The sequence below is a fragment of the Malurus melanocephalus genome, unplaced genomic scaffold, assembly GCF_030028575.1.
Source record: "Malurus melanocephalus ecotype Western Australia unplaced genomic scaffold, MMel_1.1 scaffold_0, whole genome shotgun sequence".
NCBI lineage: Eukaryota > Metazoa > Chordata > Aves > Passeriformes > Maluridae > Malurus > Malurus melanocephalus.
Genome location: NW_026623232.1, coordinates 7,205,622 through 7,230,922, shown reverse-complemented (window position 1 = coordinate 7,230,922; position 25,301 = coordinate 7,205,622). Strand labels below are relative to the sequence as shown.

The following is a 25,301-nucleotide window of genomic DNA, read 5'->3' as shown; positions in this document are numbered from 1 at the left end:
CCCCTTGTGATACACACAGAATGAGAGAGGTGAGTAGATCTGTCTGGCTGCAATCATCTGTTCTCCTCCCTCATTTCAAATTCTAACAAAGGAAGCAACGTTGCCAATCCTACCTTCAAGTGCATTCTCCATCTGTATAACTTGCACAGGCTGGCTCATCAACTCTCAGAACCAAGGAAAGACAGACAATTTTTTGTGCCTAGTCTGGTATTGTCAACCTGAGTCCACCACAACTCATGTTTTATGATTCATCAGAAAATGGTCCTTGAAACGAATGTTGGGTCCTAACTGATGTCAATGCCTACAGGAAATTCCCAGCACTGAATACTCAGTGAATATGTTCAGAAGCTGTTTCCCAMCTCCTGTGAAGAGCTGTCACAGTATGTGGTCTGATGCTAGCACCCAGCTGCTGTCACCTCACAGCACACCTGGTCAAAGCGCCTTCCTGACTGCTGTTGATGCCAGCCAGCCGTTCAGGTATGTACTGGTGATGACATGAAAAAAGTCACAATGCAATTTTGCTTCCACAACAGCTAAACATGATCTCTACAACCTCAKCTCACAACCAGCAAGCACATTATTCTGTACCATGGCTTACACATTACCATGTAATGAGAGGTTCAGCACCCCGTACCAATGAACAAGAATTGTCCAGCAGTTTTGTCCAAGTCAGCAAGTAAAAATACCACCACTGAAACAAGGTGGATCTCATTGCCATGAGGTTTTACCTCTGCCATATTCAGGTAAAGATTCCTTTCTTAAGATGTCTCTTCTCCCTTGCCTTGCTGTACTTCTTTTATATGGCTCACTGTAAGCAACACTTCTCACTCTTAGATTTTAAATTATCATCTCATCCCTACTTAGTCACAAATTAGTCAAATTGCACATATTTAGTTTATTCATTTAAATCCACATGMAACTGTTTGGCTCCCTTAGGAGACGTGCAAGGCGAGGAATGCTTTTAGTRAAAGAAGAAAATGACAGATTGTCCCTCAATGTGTGTGTGTATTTATATACACACACACATACACTGTATGTTCTGGCACATGGTAGGGTATATTTACCGTATGAGGCCATATGCTTGAAGAATTAGAACAGAGGAAAAAAGCCAGTTTCTGAATGTTATATGTCTAATTTACATATTGTCAAATGAATTCTAAATATATGGGAAACACAGTTCACAAGATTCATAATTGGTGAAGGACAGGCAGTCATATATAAAGATCAATGATTGTTCAGGAGTCAGATTTACAAAGAAAGAAGGTGGAACACTTCTAATCTGTATGAAGACATATCACTGCTCCTGTTTTTTCAGCTTTTAAAGAAAAAAACTCTCATAAAAACTTGAGCAGAAGCATTATCATAATCCTCACATCACACGTGGATTTACTGGAGTAAGTTTCCACTTCCAGTGGTGGAATCACTGAGCACTCTTGTCATTTAATACAAATATGTCTGTAGTGAACTTGATGCTTTGTGTGCAGTTGTAAATATGTTCAATGGATGAAAACACTGAGAGTTAAAAGGCTTTTTCTACCCAACAGAAAACAGCATAACCAGAAGAATTAGCTGAGTGCTGGAAAATGAAGCAAGATAAATTATGAGAAAATAGCACTCAATAAATTCCAATGAGTTTGAATATGTGGATTGTGCTTGTAATCAAAAGAGATTTAAATTTTCATATTGAGTTACTTTCATTGGTGCTTTCACACCCTTTGTTAGTTGTTGTTTGGTTGGGTTTGAGGCTTCTTTTATTCCTTTCTTATGTCATTATGGGCCACAAATAGCCATATTTTGTGACACTTCCTCCTTTTCACTGGAGTTTAAGCAGAAAGAGATGAGTCTAGTTCTTCGACAGCAATAGCCAAAGGCTATGGCCACAATTATTTGTGCCCATTTATCTATGTCAAGTCTTGCCTTGTGAATTCATCATTAAAACAAAGACTTGGGAAAATGGTACCCCTGGGGAAATACTAGACAGGAACTGGATCTTCTTTTTAGGATTTTTACATGTATAAAGAATAGACATATTCTTTTCAACCTATATAGTACATTGTTTGGAACTTCCTAACGTACATATCTGCACTGTGAAACWACCAGCTTTCTGACTTTGCAAAGTTATTCAATTAATTAGACAACTGTGAACAATTCAGGTTACTAGAGAAAAATTAGATTCATTTTAGTCTAGCAAACTATCACAGAATCACAGAATAAGCCGAGTTGGAACCCACAAGGATCACTGAGTCCAACTCCTGTCCCTGCACAGCACCATCTCTAAGGGTCRCACCATGTGCCTGAGAGCATTGTCCAAAAGCTTCTTGAACTCTGTCAGGCTGGTGCTGTGACCCCTTCCTTGGGAGCATGTTCCAGAGCTCATCCATCCTCAGGGCAAAAAAGCTCTTCCCACTATCCAACCTAAACCTTCACTGACACAACTTCAGCCCACTCTCTTGGGTCCTGTCACTGATCACCAGACAGATCAACGCCTTCTCTTCCACTTCCCGTCACAAGGAAGTTGTAACTGCAATGAGGGTTCCCCTCAGTCTCTTCTTCTCCAGGCTGAACAGACCAAATGACCTCAGCCACTCCTCACACAGCTTTCCCTCCAGGCCCTTCACCCTTCTCATGGCCCTCATTTGGACGCTCTCTAATGGCTTCATAGCTTTACATTATGGCACCCAAAAGTGCTGACARTATTTAAGGTGAGGCTGCCCCAGGTCAGAGCAGAGCAGGACAATTCCTTCCTTACCCGGCTGGTGATGCTGTGCCTGGTGCCCCCAGGACAGGGTTGGCCCTCCTGGCTGCTTGGCTGCCAACTATGTCAATAAAGGACTTGACTGCACATCAAGTTGTGATCTTCTCTTCAAGAATGTTCCAATGCCACAGAAGCTTTAATAAGCAAACCTAATACCAAGGATCATCACGAGGAACAGATTAGCTCTGCTTCTTTCATGAAAAGCCATTCTTACATCATGATAGCAGCAGGAATCAATTATACAATATACTTCATTATATTTCAATTAACTGTTGCCTACAAAATATCCCTGTAGTTTTGTCAGACCTCATTTCTCATTTCCTAGCCACTGAACCTTTATGAAACCTAAAATCTCTTCCCATTTCAGTACCTCAGTTTTACTTCCTTACAAATATGAGGATGATGACGTTGGTATCTACCTCAAAGGGATTCTGAGGATTAATTCTCAAATGACTTGAAATTATCTGAACTGTGATATGTGGGTAGAAACTATGAATTATTAGCAGATGTTGCTATTACAGTGACAACTTCCTACATTTCAAAATCTCACATTTTTGTGTGAAAGAAAAAAGAAAGAAAAACACCTCTAAGTTTCTACATCAGGCCTTAGACTTTGAATTAATTTTAACCTTCAAGATTCTTTGAACTTTATTGTGCAGAGAAAGAAGATTGAGAGCAGTGACTGGAGAAGCATTTGAAATTCAGAGAGAACCTCTCCTCTGTCTTCCTTCTCAAGAGCTTCTTTAGAACTGCAGTACTGACCCCTATTACCCATCATTATAGCATTTTGCCCCACTGGTTAGAAGTGTCCAGCCAGCAAAGACAGGACTTGATACATAATGTGAAACAAACAGAAACAATGACAGGACAAAAAGGGCTTTGACAGAGAAAGATAAATGGTGGCAAAAGGAGAAGCGTCACAAAGCCAGCCTCATGCTTGCCAAACTCCAAAGCCACATTTGTCATCTGTGGCACTTTTTCTCTGGCGCAGGCTGCTTGGCAATGGGACTAGTTCAAGTGTTCAGCAGGTGAGGAGATGTGGAGGTGAAGAAGTGAAGACATCATTCTTCATTACTCACTTCAGAAAGGGGGAAAGGAAAATGAGAAAGAGTTGACCACGGTACAGTCTTGATTAATTACCATGCTTCTCAGTGACAGCGAAAGTCAGAGGAGAGTGAATTTTATTGCTATATGCACACAGAGCAAATACAAGTTCCCTGAGAACCATCAGTTCAGTAAGGCAAGCATTAGGGTCTGGATCCCATAGTCCTATAGGCTGAAAACAAAGACCTGCACAGCATCCRGCCCCCCTTTGCTCCACACTGCTGCTCTGGACCTCTTTCTGTGGGCAGTAGCTTCAGCCTTACAGTAAGCAATATATTGCACATGTAATTACCAATATGCACATTGCATCTACAGACTGTGAGAACAATTCTGTTTCGYAAAACAGGAATGGTTGCAGAGGATTTAAATACTTTTAAATACTTCCAAAGTGAAAATCACATGAAATTGTGGGATTTTTTTTTTCTTTTTCTGATCTCTATCCTAAAAGCAGACAAGAATTTGTTTGGGAAACCTACCTTTATTGCTAATGTGGCCAATACCTGATCTTACATGTTTCTTAAGATAATTTAGAGTGCAATTATGCTAGGAAATCAGCTCAGTTAAAAAGCTATTATGGGTCTCATACCATGTATTCTTAGCATTCAAGAAAAAAATGCTGGATTTTCCTTCCCTAATTTCCAGCCTGGTAAATTCAGCCTGTGATCTGAAGTCTACACCCCTCCAGCATCTGAAATAAAGACTATACTTTTGGACTTCGCAATCAATCCTATAAAAACTTGTAAGCCGTGAAAGATGATACATCTCTTTTCTCTGAAAGTTCTGCTGACTTTAATAAAAGTGAAAAATACTTTAAATGCATCTTAATCTCTAGTCCTACAGTTCTAATTCTGCTGTCACAAAGGGTTAAAAATTGTGCCTATTATTATTTGAGCAAATAGCCTTACAATCACATTCCAACAGGTTTCAATCACTATAGCAGCTACTGGAAACCACTTGTCCCATGTTCATTAGCAGTAAAATTGCTTTCAGCAGTGGCTGAGTGGAGATTAGAGCCACTGATGATAATTATTGTTAAAATACAGTCACTTTCCCAGTACACACTAACTAGGAGCCTCTGCAGTACCAAGAATAAAGACTCTGACACAGAGGACAAGTACTGTGAAAATTTTTTTTACACAGTCCTTGAAAGAAGGAAGATTTTCTTCGCTTAAAGACACGTATTCAAAGGTCTCAGTAGGTGTAGGGGATCTAAACCACACACCCACCAAGGTGGCCCCTCCCAATCTCCTCTCAACCTGTCATCTCCACCTGAGGAGTTAAGACACGAGGACATCCAGAAAGCAAACTTTGCAAACATCCCGGACAACAAAGCTGGCAGCACTTCTGGGCACACATGAGAGCAGAGTACAAGATCTTCTAGTATTTTATCAGAAAATGCAGATACAGTGTCCCAGACAGCCAGGCTGCTTAGGTAGAGTTTTCAGTATCATTTAAGCTGTACTTTTAACACCAAAGTGCTTTTGTAGATACCAACCACAAGCTTTTGCCATGGAGACTTTTCACCAGCCTGTTAGCAGAATATTTCACAACCTTCAWTATAGATATCCTTCCAAAATGTGAAGGATATAACTAAGTGATGCCACACTACAGCATGACCAGAAAATACAGATGGAGGAACATCTTTCAGAAAGCCATGAACCAGCTGTTTCCAAGCTGCATTAGAGTCCGTAGCAGCACATCTGGAAAGCAGTCTCTGCTAAGAGACAGAGACCAACAGCTGTACACAGATAACATCACACAACTATGAGGAGAACAGCACATATCTGCACAGATCTGTTCCACACATTTCAGACACACCACTCATGGAGCTGGGCCAGCACACCCTGCACTGTGCTCAGCTGTACAGCACAGAAAGGCCAGTCACTGTTCAAGGTCACTTTATTCATCTACAGAACGTACAGGAAATGTGCAAAAGATAAACTCCTAAAAATGGCATCACTTTCATCTCCCTGCTCCCCCCCGCCCTGATTATCATGTTAAAAATGGCCCCATCTCTTCAAAACAGAAACACTGTCACCCTCAAAGTGTGCATGTTTTCTCAGGAAAAATGAGTCACTTTCTAAGTAAAGGTAAACTTCCTTCAGAAGCMTTTAAATGTTTTCATGCCAACCTGAAATACATGTTTTATCAGGGTTTCTCACTAATCAGGTGGATCAAATTTCAGAGAAGGAAGCTGTATAGATTTGTGCCTTTTTAAAACTGTTTAATTTCACCTGATTCTAAATTGCAGCTCAAGCTGCAGAAAATATGTACTACTACTAGGGCCTGTCTTTACCCTGACACACTTTATTCATTGATCCCACACAATGAAAGCCAGCTTGAAAGACTGTTCTACTTTGCATTTGCTTTTCATGTCCACTGGCTCTCAGCCCTCACTGCAGCTGGTGGCTCAGCTCAGCTCCACAGATCTGCCCCCCACCATCAATTCCACTCTGAAAGCACCCAAATCTGCTCTTAAGCAGAGAAAAAGAAATGTACCTGCAAATGCCTGAGTGGCKTTCCCCTTCACCCCTCCTTGCAGGTATCTGTAATTTGTCCTTCCCAGGTAAGCCTCCAAGTTATAGCCACTATTCTTCTTCCTGGCCTGATAATGAAGCCTGACAACACTTTCTCTCAATCATCTGAAGCTGTCAGTCATGGTGATTGACACACCAACTCACAGCTTGAACATATTACACCCACAGGAATCCCTCCACTGTCTAGTCTACACAGTGACAGCTTCTGACCAAGAGTTCTAAACCAGGCCTGGACAAAGGGTCTGAGACAAAAAAACAGGACGGATGTGCCACTACCCGGTTGACACTCTCCTATACCCTATGTCCATCTCACAGCTCCAGAGTAACAGCAGGAATGAGATTTAGATCACAAGATTGCTGAGGCAGAAACTGTATATTTTACTATGTGCAAATTCAACACACTGCATGACACATCTTTATCTTTGTGCTTGAACTAACAGAGAACCTCCATCAGTGGAGAGGAATTATGACACAGCTGAGAGATTCTGATTCAAGCTTTTAGAGGAAGCTACATACAAATGCACAGTTTATTAGACAAGGGAAGACCTTCCTACTTTTTGGCCCCAATGCTCAAACCAAGTATTTCAAATGTTGGAAAACACTTYCATTTCTTCCCTATTATTCTTCCATTTTTGCAGCTGATAATACAATCACAATACAAAGCAGAAAGTGAAAATTGCTTAAGAAATTAAAAACACTATGTTGTTTCAATTGCCCTAAAATGAACCAGAAATACTAGATAAGGTACAAGAAAGACTTTCCACTTTAAAAATAAACTGTGATTACAGAGATCATATTGTTTAACGGGCAGAAGAAGGTAAAGAAGTTCTGCAGAAATTATATGGGGAATTTATTCTTGATCCTGGGGCTYAAACAGGATGATGCCTCCATAGCATGCTGCCTTATGTCTCTTCCATGCTGAGCAGGCATAAACTCTCAGTGCTCTTTGCACTGGGTTGACAAACTCCAGGGAACACAAACTGAAAGAGAAATGAATCCCTTACATTCAATACCCATGAAAGTAACATCAAAGTCTTGTCACTTAATGTGTGCTCAGATGCTTATCCCCACTCTGCTTAGGCTGGTAAAAAGTATGGATCAGATGCTTAATGTTTTCAACAGCCACCTAACACTAGAATCAATACTGCCAAACACCATGGGTTGTCCCTCATTAATACCCTTACATCAGCGGTGTCTCTGATTTAACGTACTTTTAATGGCTTTGAACATTTGATCCATACACTTCACTTGCCTAAACAGAAAGAAACAAACATCTCTTGACACACTGTATGAAGTGTGCACAGGCTATGAAACCAAAGAAGCAGAGCAAATACTGGGGCCATGGCTGCAGACAGACACACTCATCCCTGGCCTTGGCTCTTTAATTAACAGACAAAATTTCACCATTCCAGCAGATAAGTGTTAGTGACAGGAAAGGCATAGTGCTCCTTCAGAAAGCAGAGCATGAGAAAGAGAACAAGAAACAGAGTTACTTTTTTGTTATTGCTCATATTTAAGGAGTAGTTTGGAGTGCTATAAACACAAGGAGCAGAAAGGTTCTGATTTTTCATCTTTGGTGACTATGCTGCTAAAAAGGCTTGGCCTTCTCTTTTTTAGGGCTTCTGCCAAATCCCCTCCATTTTTGTCCTATTGCTGTATCACACAGCATGGAAACATTTCTGCTGGACATCACACAGGGGTACCAGGTGAATATGCAACTACACAGGATACTCGAGGGCCTCATGTGATAAGTTGATGGTGTGATTGCATCAGACAAGAMCCTGTGGGCAGATGGATTGTCTCAGTGTATAAACACTAAAAGGGATCCACAGAWAAAAAGCATGTCACTCAGATCCAGCCCCTCACAACTATTCARTAGCTGTATTCTCCATGTGTGCATGCATATGTATTAATAGTYGTATACTCACACACAGAGGCATGTAATCTCTACTCAACAATTTCCAGAAAATAATTACAGCCTTGACAGGGTGGGTCTCACATCCTGMTAAATTGCATAGCCACAACCCATATATATTCCACAAGAATGTATCTCCAGATAACTGTGCTTGTGGTCACAGCTCAGTGAAAAGCACTCTCTAAAGGATGACAAACAGCATCCTCACACTTTTTAGACTTCGGCTCTYATAACTGCATCCTAGCAGCTTATCATGTGTTTCCACACCTGGGGTCTCCAAGGAAATTCCTTAGCACCTGGTGACTGCTGGAATTTAGATTTCACTGTGATAGAGATCAACTCTGCATTTCCACAGGGGCTCTGCTCTCTGCCTCTAATAATCAGCACAGACATTGCTCTGAGAACAGCTCAGAAGGGCAGATGACACGCACTGCTGCCCCTGCAACTTGGCCTACCCATCACCTTACCTTAGCTCAGTAATTTTGTTCTGGCCTTATTGTGGCTGCCTTCTACATAAATACACCCTTCACCTTCTACCTTTGCTTCAGGGGCTATTCAGACAACAAAATATTTCCTCCCCCATGGAATATGGGGGGTGGGAACATGGCAGACCTTTGCCTCCAGGCAAGTGGTACCTCACACTCAGAAATCACACAGGGATTTGTTCTTACTATGATCCGTAACTCAGCTGATTTTTCTGCTCAGTCTTTGAGCCTGTCAGACTCATTTGTTTCCCATACACAGACTTGTCCACCTCTCCCTCAAGTAAAGAAGAATACAAGATAAAGATGGTAAGAGGAAGAGGAGGAGGGCAGAGTATATTTGTTCCATAATTGCATGAGGAAGGTGTGCGGGGGATGGAGTAGGGCCAGTGCTATCATCCAGTAATCACAGCTCAGGGAGAAAAGCTTGCACTGCAAGGCGTGAAACATCTTTGGAATGTGATTTTCACTTGATAACCAGATTTTCTTTTATATTCTCTTCCTTTTCCCGGTTTCTCTTGCCAACCAGTAACACATGGGAGTATTTTCCTTCTATTAAAGGGGAATTGATCTCCCAGTCTTGCAATGAAATAAAACACCTAAACAAACACATGAAAAAAAAAAAAACCAAACTTACAAAGAAGAACCCTCATGAAATTCAGCCAGAATAGCTCAAGAAAGCAGCTAACAAAAATTGGATCAAATAGGAGACAGAGATGGAGGGCCTCTGGTCTCTCAGAATTTTTGTGAATTGCTGTGTGGTCACTTTCTGTAGTTAATGTCTTTGGGAGAGTTTGCAGCCCACTGCTCTCCAGAAGTTAGAAGGGAAACTTGAAATAGCTGTATTTCTTACTCATTATCATCCCTCATTCATTTTAATTTATGAAAACCTGTAGGATTCAGTATCATATGCACTGTACATGGAAATGTGCTGTGGCAAAAAGGATCTTCAAAGAGTCGGTCGTGGGCAAAGGTGGAAAACCTGAGAACACAAGGCAGCAGTCCACTGCCATGCTTTACTAATGGTGCCTCAGCCACCACCTCACCAAAGGGTGGGATGGAAGAGAAAACCCTGCTGCTGTTCACACAAATAGCAAACATGGTCTGGGCTAGCAGTCAGGAGATGTGGTCTTATTCCCAGCCATGCCTCTCCTCTCCAGTGGAACACCCATCACACTACACTAACACTCTGAAGTTCAGTTTCTCCATCTATATAATGGGCATATATTTGCTCTCGTCCATGAAACACCAAGATCCACAGAAAACTGCCAGATAAGTGCTAATTATTGTTAAAAATATGATTCTGTCCTAACTCCTTCAGACACACTAGCAGCAGCTTGGAAAATGAACAGTGCAATGTAACAATGATCATCCCAACAGCACTGGTATGTTTAGCTCTGTATAAATCAGGCCTGGCAGCTTGATGAGTTGCAAGGAAGGCGATATTACGTCTCCAGAGGAATGGACAAGTGCTGACAGCTCACCAAGGCTTCCTCTGCACAGACACTAAGCAGCTTTCTGCAAATGCTCAAGCTCCCGTGAGAGGRAGGAACAGTAGGAAGAGAGGGAAAGAAAAACATTTTGTAAACTTTTTTCTCTTATTTTTTTTTTTACTTCTGCTGCTGTTCCATCTCCCTCCCCAGCTCCTTTTTATTACAAATTAAATAATTACTGGGCTGTAGCCCAAAACACTGAAGATTTCACATCTTGTTTGGTCTAATTATATCAGTCGGCCTGACAAAATGGTTTCATCAATGGAATTGCCTTGCAAGAGCTCCAGCTAATCAATTCTTTGACACTTAATTAAGAACTCTGCTGGTCTGTGAGGATTCAGGGAAAGGGGGGGAGGAATGTTGGGCAACAGAATGTCTGTAGAGCACAGGTTGTTAAAACTCCTGGCACAAACGGTCCTCTACTTCCTTCACTGTTCCTGCTTTAATATCACCTCACACTTTATCCRTCTCTCTAACCACTTGCTTCAGTTGGGTTTTTTTAATTACTTTAATCTCAGCCCTGCCACCAGTAATGGCTTCAAAACACCTCTAGGGCCTTAGATTTACTTTCAGACAGATGTTTCCAAAGCAGGCAGCAGCAGACAGGCTCAAAGCATAACACTTCAAGCTGAAAGTGCACCGGACCTCAAACACTAACCAGCCTGAGGTTCAAGCAGCATCTGGAGAAGAGATCAGCACAGATAAGACACGCTGCCATTGTGAGAGGAACCCAGAGCAGGTTCACTTCCCCTGAGCCAGCACCCACCCTGAAAGTGCCTGCACATCTTTGACAGCTACAGGGTAATGGCTTTCTTTTGAAAAACTCTGCTACCGAGCAATCTGGGAATTGTCCAGCAGTGCAAATTGTGACCTAGGTCTGCATCAAGAAGACAGTTGTTTTTCTTTCGAATGAGCAATGCACTGAATTCAGACCTTATGTTGGCTTTCTTGGTTTTACTGGCTTTGATCTGGATAAGGGATAACAGATAATGACCATTCTGGCATAAAGTTAGAAAAGAACCAAAACAGAGTATCTGACTGAGGATAAATATTTCCATTCACTGCAAGGTTAATCCACTAACATTTTTCTTAACAGCTCAACACCAACAATATGAATATAACCTGGATCAGTACATTTGGTGGCAGTGTGTTTTTGTTTGGCTCAGATCAGAAATTAAAAAGTGTGAGCTAGTTAAAAACTGTACCATGCAAGAAAGAAAAGTGACCTTAAAAACAACATAAAATTAGAAAAAAGAACCAAGACAAACAAAAAAACCCAAATTCACACAACACAACAGCAAAAACAAATTGGCAAAAAAATCTGAAATCTTCTTGGGTATAAGTTAGTTTATCAGTGTTTAAASAAGACACATGGCAAATGCACCCAATGTAATTTCAAGGGCTAAAGCCACTTCACAAAGCACATTTGGAGCCCAAGCCTGTTGCTCTTCTCACAGAATGCTGAACTAAGCAATACCAGAGGTAAGAAAGAGACAGGATACTCATAGATTGACCACACATTAACCAGATTTTCATTAAAATGCTTGGTTACACTGCAGATTCAGAGCCTCAGCTTCAATTCCAGCAGTGGCAAAGACTGACTATTAAGAGTTAGAAGGCCAAAGTTTCACTGCRAAGAAAGTAGCCAGGGACAGGCTCCTTCAGAACGTTAACACATTTAGAACTGTGACACAGAGCTCTGTGAGCAGCTAATTTTTCATTCTAAACTCCCTAAATTTTGGAGTGTAGCTCAGAAGATTTTGGATGAAAGACAAGCCCTAAAAAGTCTCTTTATCTTTTGAAACTTAGGATTCAAATTCAAAAATTCTGTTTCAGGTTCATCCAAAAATCAGTTACATAATAGGAAAGGAATTAACTAAAGATGCAACAAGAAATTACGAAGTGCATTTTGCACACATTGCCTTACTGGCTAATGTCTTTCAGATGTAACGCTGAACTCATTTATTTGTCAGGTCCATTCATAGTTTGGAAAGCCAAAAGATCACCAAAAAGAACCAAAAGAACATTTAAAAAATCAAATTTCAAGGTGCAACATGGCCAGCTTTTATCAATGCTAGATGGCAAGACTGGCACACATGGGACGCGCCCTGAATCCATGGTGCAAATGGGAAAGAAAAGGTGGTAACAGTGGTAAATTCAATGTATACACTCCAAGTTTTGGTCATCTTGAAAGACTGAGGGAAAGCCAGACATCATATAAAACCAAAAGTGGAGGCAAACAAACAGGCATCTTTACTTCTCAGCTTCCAAGGAGGTTAACCTCATCTCAACAGCATCAAGACAAGAGTGACTAATTTTCTCTTTCTCAGCTTTGTCATTGTCCTTCTCCCAGCTTTAATATTGCCACTGAAAAAACCTTTCCCTTTGCACTTCCTGTCAACAGGATATACTTTTCTATATTTCTTTCTCTCACTACTCTCAAGCTTTCAAATTCTTGGCTCCCCCCTCCCCCCAAACCATACTTACACCTCTTCACTAATTTTTCACTTTCTGAAAACAAGAGTTACTGTGTTTTTATTTACCATTGATGGAGGTGTGTCAATTTATACAGCAGAAATCTTTGCTTATACTAGAAAATAAAATTAATTTAAATTATTTAAGTAGTAATGGAAAAAGTTCTTTTGTTCACTGCTAAAACAAATCTGAGTTTATGGCTTGCAGGAAACAGAGACTTCTGTAAGGAACTAGCTGACTATCTGGATCAGCTGGTACCAAAGAAAAAGAACAGAGCAGAGCAAATGGAACATGAGGCTAGTGAAAAATGAAATTTGGGAATTAATTAGGAACAGAATGAGAAAGATTGAAAAACTACCTTTGTAAAGCTCTGTATTCATTCTGGTCTTTCAGTGTTGACTGTCAGGAAGTTAATATTTTGCTGTAAGAAATGTGCAAATCTTTCATATTTGTAATTTTTTTTGGTGGTGGGTAAAAAATTAAGGAAAAATGAGAAAAGGTCCATTTGCTTCTTCTCAGAGAATATGATTTCAAATTTCAATTAAAATGAAATGAGCAGCACGATTATCGCTATGGAGCAGGCGCCTGGTAGCGCAATAGGCCCCTTTCAGTGCCATGGCAACGAGTCCTCATTGTCACGGCTACCTTGGCACTACATGTAATTGTCGATGTGTGAGCCTGGCTGATAATACCCAATCAATACCCCATAAGCAGCAAACATCATTTTCTGTCTCAGAGAAAGGAAAAAAAAAAAGGGGGAATGCTTGCAAAGCGAAAGAAAGCAGCAAAAAGAAACAGGGAAGTGAGAAAAACAGAGTAGGAGAGAAGAAGGGAGACCTCAGTCCAAAACACCTTTAACAATGAAATATGTTGCTTTTTTTTTTTTTCTATAAAGCAAATAGCTGGAAAAATCCCACCAGCATACATGAGCACCTGCTAAGTCCTTCTAATAATATATTAACTAATTGTTTACACCAACATCATTACAGTATTATCCAAACACCACATCAACCAAGAGAACACTTTTGTATATAATCAACAGTAATTCTGGTAATGCCAAGTTCTCCGGAAAGAGCTGGCACTTACAGTCCAGAGCAGGAAGCTGATTTTTGTATACAGATCATTAGGTTTTTTTTAAAGGCTGAGTATAAAAACAAACCAAAACAAAACACAACACAAGACCAAAAAGCCCAGGGAACAAATAGATCTTTTAGAGAAAAGGGAAGCTTAGTTCTCAAACACATAGCAGAAAGTGAACTGTGATATCACAGTAGAGACAGGTGCAGGAGGATAAATGGAGAAATAAAAAGTCTGCTCAGTATTAACACTAATACTTTGGTCACCTCATGCTCTTCTTTGAACATTGTGTCCTTTTACCTAATGTTTGCATGCTGTGCTGTGCAATCAGGTCCCATTACTAGTGAATGGAAATGGAGAAAAAGAAATGATACACGGATGAGTATAAAGAGCAAAGTGGAGGGAATAAATGAAGTAAAATTAACAGTGCAGGGGGAAAAAGGGCAAAAAAGTGAAGGAAAAAGCTTGACACTATTTTTATAAGTGTGGGGCCCTAAAGATCAACCAYGAAGGCATGTTTACTTCAGCATGAGCTACCTGCATGTTACACCCGTATACAAGCAAGACTGAGTATACAAGACTGGTACCACTAGAAATTTGGCCATGCAGCATCAGTCATTCTCCTCCAGGGAACTGGCCAGACAGCACTAATATAGAGATTTCAGGTCAAACTGGGAAATATTGTTATGAGATGGCATGAACTTACTGCCTTCAGGTTTAAGGTATTTTATTCATTCAAAATTCTCCAGGGATAAGTATCAGCAGACTCTGGACTCACCTGAAAAAGTACAGGAACTGGATTCCTCTAGACACTAAAACAGTGATCACAACAACTCCTTAATGGGATCTAAGTGCTCTATCGGGACAAGTCACAGACTCACCCAATCATGGAGAGATAAGACGCACGTCAGCCCCCTGCACACCTCTGGATGGTATCAGGTTGTGTTAGTGAGGGTGAAGGCAGCTACTAACAATGTTCATGTACCTGTTCAGAACTGCACAGAAAGGAAGTACTCCATGTTCTCAAAAAGCCTTCTTCCAGATCTTTTTTTAATTTTCTTTGTAGATGCACTCATTCCTATGAGAAACTCAAAAGATATTCTGCAGGTATATATGAACCTTTTGGGTTTCATAGCACAGGGCAAGGGCAGCTGATGGTACAACATAACAGAGATAAGCTTAGTACATTAATATTGAATGCACAGTGGGAATGTCTCCCCGTTTTATTCTGTATGAGATAATAATCTGTAATAAATTAGACACATCAGAGACAGAGAAGAAATTCTTTGCTGGCTTGGATAAGAATGGGCAGATGTCAATCACCCTATTTCGTGGTCTACCATTTCTTAAATATCAGTGCTCTGTTGGCTGAATCTGGGCAGGTGCCTTTGGTTTAGATTGATGTCTTTTCAATGGTGTACTTCTCGGAGATACCACATGTGGTAACGTTAATTTATAAAAGCACGTTGTGCATTCAAGCATCCCAATATAGAAGTAAAAAAGTATTTCTGAAGGGGTCCATTTTGACAAATTCCCTGTTCCTGCATCCAGTTACACAATGCAGATGCTGCTGAAAGTTTAGTTTTACAAAATAAAAAATTCTATTATAATTGCCCTGCCAGCATAATTTTTACTACAATATCAATCACCTCTTGAGTGAATGAAAAGTRCATCACACAGATTTGCCAAGTCCAGGAAGATTCCCGCGTTAGTACTGTAGCAATATGATTTGCATTCCCATATTACCAATCAAGGCAAGTTCCATAAAGCAGATCAAGGAAGAGTTACCTGAAGCAGCTTCAGCTCTTCCCATTTTAATCCAAATCTGAGAGAAGAACGATGAAGCAGATGGGTCTGATCACACCTTAACTAAAGACCAGCACAGTCTCATATCACAGAGCCCTGAATCTTTCATAGRCCTTCAAAATCCCTGGCTCTTCTGAAACCACAGGATACCATCTTCCTAAAACTCACACTCACTCCAGAATGATTAACTGYAACTTGTACCTTTATTTGTCAAATTCACACCGCATAACAGATAGGATAATTGGGCCCCAGTCGAGTAACTTTTATGGAGCAAAGCTGATAACAACAGATTGATTGACAGTCCCAGCTGTAGAACACAAACACAAAGTCTTTTAGATTATAATGTTCTAAATGTTAATGCTAGGGTTGAAAAGCAAAATTAAACAATAATAAAGGACATACCTGTAACAAATGCAATGTCAGAAATTTCCCTGGGGCTCGAGTTAGGTCTGATAGCATTGTTCTAAAATAAAACTTGAAGACACTAGAAAGTTCTAGTCTTAGTAACACTCCCCCAGGCTTCCCAGGGATGCCTCATCGTTTCCCTCATCATCAGTATCTGAAGAACTACTTTCCAGACACTCTCTTAGGAAGCTTTCATTTTCTTTTCCCTTTATGGACTTGTGTTTCATCTTACCTTCTGCCACTGCTCCTGACGAGTCCTACTCAATCACACACACTCTGAAAATKAATATAAATCCCTAGCAGACAAAACCAGCAATTTGTTTAGTTTTGGCTTTTTGTCAGATTATCTCATCTATTCTGACTTTCAAGTTCTCTTTGAGAGAATGTGTCAGAAGAAGCAATCAAAACCATTTTTGTTTACTGTGTTCTTTTTAGTAAATGCAACCTTTTATCCTTTTTCTAAAGACATATGATTAATGAAGTCTAATCTGCACTATAATAAGAAGAAAGAAATTAAACAGCCACTCTTTTCCTCCCAAAACACTGTTAATAACATTCATTGAATGTAATACAGGAACTTAGAATGCATAGGTAATTACATAATGTGATCTTGTAAGGTTTGTAGATGCAGAGGCCTCCCTGAGCAACTAACCACAAGATGAATGCCTGTCATACTGGAAAACATCCTCTGCTCTGAGAAAAACATAGGTACTGCTTTTGATACTTTTATCAAGACATCAAGAAGAATTCAAAACTCCCTCTTTCCATATTTTCAAGCATTAGAAGAAAATGTAAAAAGAAAATCTGCAAATATGGCAACCTTCCATAACTGAAAACTAACATCACTTCTGAGCCTTGGGAACAGGAGCATACTCGGGACAGAGGGACCCTACAGCCTGAGAGAATGGAGAGCAAAGGGAACAGCAGTCAGACTGACGTACTAAACCCCTTCCTGCAAACCACTCCACTTCCTGAGTTTAAATGAGACCCAGTCCCTAATCACTACATTTACAGTTGCTTATTTATTATTCGCGCTGCTTAAGGTAAGCAGTGGAGCAGCCACACAATGAAAAGTTAGCTCCCTATAGCACAGGGAGAATATTTTGCCACTAACATTCACAGTTTGTAGCAAAGCTCCAGAAAACCTGATATGCCAACAAATCTTTAAAAGTATTTTCTATTAAACAGCCTAACTCTTCCAATGAGATCTAACATGCAGTCCATCTACGCTGGCATGAATAAAACCTGCTTGAAAAGAATCTTAGGTCAGTGGGTGAATAAGTCTGGCCTCACTGGGCACATGATCCCTCTTGTGCCTCATAACCCTACTCCTGCCCTTCCAGCTCTGGGTGACTCCGGCATCCAATGGAGGCCGCGGTTTTAAGTCCATGTAACAGTACAAAGTACTTGTAGACAAGGCTACAAGCAATCGCAGGGGCTGTTTGACAAAACCTGCCTGATGGTTGGAGAGGTAATCTTGCAGAAAACAGCGTGCTACTGTAAATGTCTATGAGCTTTTGAAGGGCACATCGCAAAAGGGGAGAGACAGAAGAAGGAGGAGAAAACTATTCCAGGCTGCGCAATTAGGAAGAAAAAGATAMAAATGAACACACAGGAGGAATGTCAAGATGCATTCCTCTTTGGCAACAAAGTCCCTGGAACAGCCTCCACAGAGTGATGGTGGACTTTGTGTTGCTACAGTCATGTACAATTAAACTGGATGTATCACTAGTGATTGCGACATAAAGAACAAATCTACAGCAAACGCCAGGGGAAGAACTAGATGGCACAGGTGTTTGCCATTTCTTGTGTCTAAGGCATCTTTCACTTCATTCATAAGTGCTTTCTAGTCTTTCTGCATAAGCCTTTTAATCCCACTACCCTGGCAAAATTCCAACTAAGTAATTAGTTTCTGTCTACCTTAAATTTCTTTTTGTGGCTTTGATTTGCTACAGCATTATCACATCTCCTCTTAAGTGAAGTATAATATTGTACTGCCATGTTCCACTCCAGAAGTAGTTTTTAATACACACAGAAGGGGAATGTGGTGGCTGTTTAAAAAAGCTCAGCAAACATGAAAATGTAACACAGCAAATGGAGGAGGAGATCGCAGCCAATACAAATCTGCTGCAGAAACTAAGCAGAAAATAGCTCCGCAAACTGGAACTAGACCAGAACCCTGAATTTAACATATCTACAATTGTGAAAACTGACAGAAGATCTTTACAAACACCAACACTCATGAAATAGGCCTATGCCTTATCCCAAAGGCCAGCCTAATCAGTACCACTTCAAGGGGCAAAAAGACATCTGCCACCAAGTCATCCCTAGGAATTCCTGCAAAAAACTGTTTCTTGGGAGTTTTTGGGAGATCTTTTCTTTAAACCCTAACTAACGCTATTTGATGTCTGGTGACATCAGAACACAAGGCTGGGAGGCCACACAAAGTCAAATAACTTCCTTTGCAGACCACCCTCCTATCCTATTTTTTTAGCATACATCTCAGTCTGGGAAATATATGAAAAAGTAAAGACCCCACAGAGCACATTTTAAAAATAACAAATATCAAAATAAGATAATAGGTTATTTTGCTTTATGCTTATTTATTCTGTTAAAACTTGGCAATTTAAGTTCCTAGTTGGTTCGATTTTTTCCACCTCTTAAAAATGCACCCACACTAAAAATTACACAACATTGCTTACTTTTAAACTGTAAATGTTCAAGAAAAACATACACCAGAAAAAGGAATTTCTTCCCTCTGTTCTTCCCAATGAAATAAATTGAATGCATACCACATGCAAAAGTAAGCATTCAGAAACTACATGCTAGGATCTCAGGAGACATTGAAGAAGAACAGTATTTTCTGACATCATTACAATTACTGCTCATTTTTTGAAGAGGAGCATTGATATTAAAGAAATATGAAAGCATTTTTTTTAATTGCAAAGCAAAAATAAATAAACAACTGCATTAGTTAAATCCATTCTCACATCTTGAGAGGTTATTTATTTTCTCTGAGGGCTGGTAAAAGTTCCTGATGACATGCTTTCTAATTTTAAAATCGCTCTCACTTCACAGTTCTGAAAAAGCTGATGTCAGGGAGTGAGTGGGTGGGTCTGTTTTAAGTGTGATTCACACATTAGATTCTCTTATCAGCTCATGCATATTCAGAAGTGTTATCCATGGGCTGTGGAGTTCAGGAGGAATCCAAAGGACCAGAAAGGAAAAGGGTCATTTTGAAAGAACAAATTAAAATAATGGAAATCAAAAAAGGCAAGTTGTTACACTATCTTTGCTTCATGTGTCAGGCCTGCAAAAGATGCCCTATTTATGCCTCAACAGAGTTTGTCACACCTGCAGAGGGGCTTTTTCTGTCCTGAGCCCTGGTTCTTCCCACCATCTTGTGACTCTCAATAATGCAGAAGTAAATCCAAGGCTGCCATGATCTCCCTATGAAAAGAGGACACGATTTCAAAGATGTCTAGGACTGGAACACAAGATCCGGAGCCAAGGTTGATTTACAGTATAGTACTGGTGTGAGKCTTGTGTGTATGAGGTATTCTGAAACAACACTGCCCTGCTAATGTGGCTTCTCTTTTGTACATTTTAAATACTACCTGCTCCTACTGTGGGTATCAGAATAGCTCTTCCCCAAAGTAAATCATTCTGAGAATAAGAAATGGCCTTTCCTGAGATGTCACCAGGCGATGATGTCAGCTATCTAGGTGAAACTCTGCTGTCAGGCCACTACATTTGAAACTTGGCCTGTTTCTCAGCTCTTCAGGCTGGCTAGCAGAAATCTCAAAGTCCTTTGCTAGAGGGAAGTGCTTTGTCTCTTCCCCATCTGACTTGGACAGATTTGCTGGTATGGAAAAGGGTGTTATGGAATAACAAGATGGCAAGCCTGTGCCACTGTCCTCATGGAAAAACAAAATTCAGCTGTGACAGCTATACAAGAAGATTGTGTACGATGGCTGCTGTGCTGGACACAGACATGCCCTGAAGCACAATCGGGTTCTCTCACTGCCTTCATGATTAACAGAGCCCATGATGAACAACCTCATCACAAAGTCTCTGCAAATCCTGCTCCAGCCTGAGCAGATGAAAAAGGCTCTGTTGACTGCAGTGCACATACCTGGGTTCCCAGGAGTTAGCAAGCACGGCTGAGGTGGGGGAGGTAGGAAGAAGGCTGGGTGGTAGGGAGGGAACGTGTATGATACAGACACACACAACACTGTAATTAAGGGTAATTTGAGAAGCATTTACCTGTGTTTCAGTGTCTGACAACTTTTCACTTGTGAATGCTGCAAATGCAGCAGCTCTATAGACTGATCTTGTTTTTATGTTGCTGGAATGGGAGGAGCAGAAAAATGAGTTGTTCTCTGAATTAATTACCTCCTCTGATTTGAGCAACACGCACTGAAATGCAGTTTAACTCTTGCTCAGGATCTGTGCGCCTACACTAAAAGAGAACTGAAATGGAGCCATGCCTTATTTCTACAAATTCCGAGCTATTGTAGAGGCTTTCCTACCTGCAGAGCATAACCAAGGACAAATGCTGCCATTTAGAAAACTCAGTGGTTTTGAAGGACTACACTGGAACCCTAACTTCACCTAATATGACCTCTAGCTAGCAAACCTATTACCAGAAATGTCACCTTTGCTCAGTCACCACTCTAAGAGCCACAGCTTAATTTCCATTTCCTTTTGCTGCAAATCTGAGGTTCCCCATCCCTTAAAAAGTACTACAATGGGACTGAAAACCAAGCTGCAACTCAGGGTACTAGAGTTACATCCCTAATTCTACAAGTGGGTCAGTTTTGAGTACATTATATCACTTCTTTCCATTCCTATTTGCTCACTCCCTAAGGCAGTAGCAGCATCTTTCATCTTTGTCAAGTGTTCTGAAAGCAGAGATTCGTAGATGTTTGAATAATGAAAACTTTGGAGACATCCAGACTTGAAAAGTTGTGAGGAAAATTTTATTTTAAGTCCAACAACCAATACTTGCTTCACTGTTTTATTTGCTTATTTTTTAAATTAGCTTAACAATTTTGCTCCAGGTCCTGACCCACAATGTCAATCTCTGTCATGTCAAGGTATGTCACACATCAGACTATGACATATTGCACATGATACTTTATGTCATGAAAAAAAAATGCTCCCCCCTGACTTGGTAGTGATGATGGGATAAGAAAAAGGAAATTTAAGGTGCAAATTATTTTATCTCATTTAAATTAACATTACAGTTTATTTTATCCATCATTTTCCCTTAAATACAGAAAATGTTCCAGAGCTTAAAGCACAGGATGACTGAAGCATCAAACATAACTGCACAAACTCTGCCCAAGGGATACACATTATTTTCTCAAACACTTCTGTCCTGATGTTCAGCTCCCCAGATAGTTCAGGCCTAGGCACTACAATAACACTGTCACCCTCTTCAGAATTCATTCCAGTCCTTTTTCTACCTGTAGCAATTATTCCACAAGGTAACTTAACCAGCCTCACCAATGAACCTATGCTAAACCTTGTGTTGCTCTAGTCTTTCAAGACTTGTACAAGCCCCCTTTAGGATTGGAATTTATAGCACAGGAATCTGAGATTAAAAGATTCTTTTACTCCATTTGACTGCAAATTTGACCCCATACCTATAGATCTGAAAAACCTGTAACTCATCTATGTTTACTGTTTCAATACAGTCTAAATTCCTTTTTCTAGTTTTCTTTCTTGCTTTCACTATGCAAAATAAGTATTTTCTGAGTAGGCCAATGTGTGGCCACTACAATGCAAGAACATAGTATCTGCTTCCTGCTAGGGTGATACACAAATCTTGTTCACATCTTTATGGTATTTTCCTTTATTTCTCTTTTGATCATGATTTTCCGCTCCTTCCAGTTTTTTTCCAGAGCAGCAGGGAGCAGTATGTAGCTGAACCAAATTTCCTGCAGCTCCCAAATGTGAACAAGCTCTATGTGAACAACACTTGGAGTAATGACCACTGATAATCCATCTGGTAGAACTAAGAACAATTATGACCTCCATCTCAGTAGTAAAAGCAGCAAAATCTTCCTGTAACAGAGCTAATCTGTCACGGATAGCAGAGGGCACCATAATCAGCTGAGGAAACACTAAACAGATTCTGCTGAACTATGGGGTAGCAGCACTTAATTGGATTGTCACGTATCCACCTCTGAAAAACAGCAGGACTGTGTCCCATGGTAGTATCAGCTGACTAGAAAATCCTTCAGCACTACACTTACATCAGCAACACTGATGAGATGGTTCTCCCTGACTCATTACAGTGCTATCTGTCCCTTTAGGACACCTGGCTGCCACACTCCCCGAGTACTGTGCCAATCCCAACCCAGCCAGCAGCAAACAGGCACGGCAATGGGCAGGGCAGCACATAAAGGAAGATGATGCTGGTCAGTGCCTGACACTGAATGGTAAGGGAGAAGAGTTTACTGTAAATGGGATGCAAAATTAGGGATGGGCTCTTTCCTACTGAGAAAAATTTAAAAATTACATAATTTTTTGACACAACTTGAGCTGACATGTACAACAGGAGAAAGAAATAGGAAGGCAAATATCATTTGCCCGTTGTATTCACTTCCACTGATTTGACCACTGTTGATTTGACCACAAAATATCATAGCAGCTGCTTCTTCTTCACTGAAAGTTAACAATTGAAGAAATATTCCTGTCATTAATCCCCCTGTCAGAGCAAACCTGATCTTGCAGAGCATACCTGTATCTTAAGGCAACTCAGTTGCTGCAGAAATAGGGACTGAATTCACTGTAGACATGGACAGGACTTCTTTAGGAATTTCTCTCACAGACTGGAAACATACTTGACCCTAAAAAACCAAAACTATTTGATAAAAGTGTCAGATCATTAGATCGGAAATTATAAGATCAGCCATACCTGCCCTAAACCCGAATACAGATCCACAGGTCTGTCCTAGGTAGACAAAGCTACTCAGCATAACAAAGATGAGAGGAGCAGAAACTCGTACAATGGTTGCAGAACCTGGCAGCCCTCCTCAGACTGTGATTTAGGATGAGTGCCTGACATTGGTGCTCCAAAACTCTGTGACACATCTCATTTCTCTTCAGAGCCTCTACAGTGATTCCTGCCTTAAAGCTTAGTTACTCAAAATTAGATTGCATGAATAACTTCCATAATGCTCATAGATCAATCTCAAGTCCAGCTTTCTCTGTGAGGAAGACTGACAATAACAAACAGTAAATGTGGTTTAGTCATCCTTGATTGACAATTAATAATCAGTCCCCATGCCAGTACTTTCCCTCCTGCCTACATTTCTCCATCTTATAGGTGAAAACCTGGGGATATACAAGTGGTGAACGCAAAGGCAGCAACTGCTGAGGTGGGTGGATGTCTCTGATACTGCAGTGAGGATCACAGCCTCTTGCTGCTCTCTGGAACTGAAAGGACCATTTGTAAATCATTTTTAATTGTCATGTTAAAGTGCACAAGTGCAGCAATCAGAGAGCTGGTGGTGTTGGAGGCCTGACACCACCATCAGGCACGGATCAGCAGACAGAATAATAGGAGGAGAAGCTGCAGGGTTACATAAGCAAGCACAGACAGGCAAGTGGGAATGTGAGAGAGGAGGGTGAGTGCATGCCCTCTCCCTGCTCTCTTCTGAGGAGCAACTAATGTTAACTCAATGGCAACACAACCTCTTATATCATGCATTAACTTGGTCCATTGCAAAGACACACAACTCAAATTCTTCGGGGTATTTTTCACAATGAAATGACCAGGTTACTTGTAATTTTTCTCTTTTTAAGCCCTGGGAAGTGGCTTCTTCACTTCCTAGTAGTTCATCCTTATTTTGACTAGAAATCATCAAGAGAGAGACTGCTAGACTGCTGCTGAAATTCAGCAGGGTCTGACAAGCTATTCGCCTTTTAGGTATTATGTCTTCAACCGTCTCGTAAGTGAAATGGTTCCTAGAAAATCTCACCAAGCCAAGGATCTTCTTTCCAGAAGACATGGCTCCCCAGGAAAAGATAGGCAAAATCAGAAAGGGCCAGTCACTCTGGAAGTGTCCTTTCAGTAAGTCTTATACTAACTGGAGAGAGAACTTTTAAAGTTGATCTAGAAGCATGGGTTCAGTTGTTTCCTATTAACTTATTTGCCTCAGGGTACTTGTGAAACACCAAACATAGGTTTGAATCCTGTTTATAAGAAGTAATAATACATAGTAATGGGTGTTCATTGACCTTCACATTGACCTCCTCACAACCACTACTTGCTATTAAAGACTCTACAGCACTTTAAATGAAAGTGTCTTCAATTGAGTTCCAGAGAACAAAACCCCTCAAATTCCATGTTCCCCTCTCTGATCACTTGACTACTGAGAAGCATAGAAAAGCATGGTCTGAAATCAAGGATCCACCYGGCCTTCACCACAGAGTAGCCAAACTATTGTACTGAGAAGTCCTGGGTGCATCAACTCAGTAGGTAGAATCATTATGCAAAACAGCAGGCAGCAGGAGAGAGGCACAGAAAAGGGTTCTGCTTCACTGAGGATTCTTATTACTGCTTAAATACAGAAGATTGGATTTTCTTTCATTATTACTCCCCAGAAGACCAGGGACCTTGCAGATCTAGGATGTTTTGTAGTCTGACATAAGGGACACCTGTTCATCTGCAGCACATGGATTCACTTAGCACATTCTGATGGTACTGAGCAGTGGAAAAGCTATGTTTTCAGTTTGAGGGTGGAAGGTAGAAATGACTAACTGCTGCCCTTCAGCCTCCAAGAAACTGCTTTGATTGCTGTTATTCTATTTATAGTTTCAAAGAGCTATCCCTGCAATTAGAAGTAAGAAGCTGAGAAGAGTCATAGCCATGCCCACCTATTCTATAGCAGCACTCTCATGGTCATTTTTTAGTCAGCCAGAAATAAGCACTATAACAAACGAATTTCATGATAAATAAATACAGGGCATAAATACCAACTTTACATTATGAAAGCATCAGACAAATGCTCCAAAACTTCGTTCATTATGTTTAAGAACAAGTCCAATGCAATGCTGATCAGGAGAGAATCAGGCTTATCTTTTCTGATATTCTTGCTGAAGCTTTCCTTCCCAGCTGTAGGGAACAGAGAGGATGCACAGAAACAAACACAGCCAGTTCCCTATGTCCATGTAAGATTTCAGTGGCCTGCTAAAAGGAGTTCCTCTGTATGTCAGGGGAACACATCCAGAAGCTTT

The 25,301-nt window shown here is 40.6% G+C and overlaps 1 protein-coding gene across 1 annotated transcript in view; it reads right to left on the bottom strand.

Annotated features, from left to right (window-relative positions):
• Positions 1 to 25,301, bottom strand: part of NRXN3 (neurexin 3) — an 888,791-nt gene that overhangs the window by 387,116 nt on the left and 476,374 nt on the right. The window lies entirely within an intron of this gene.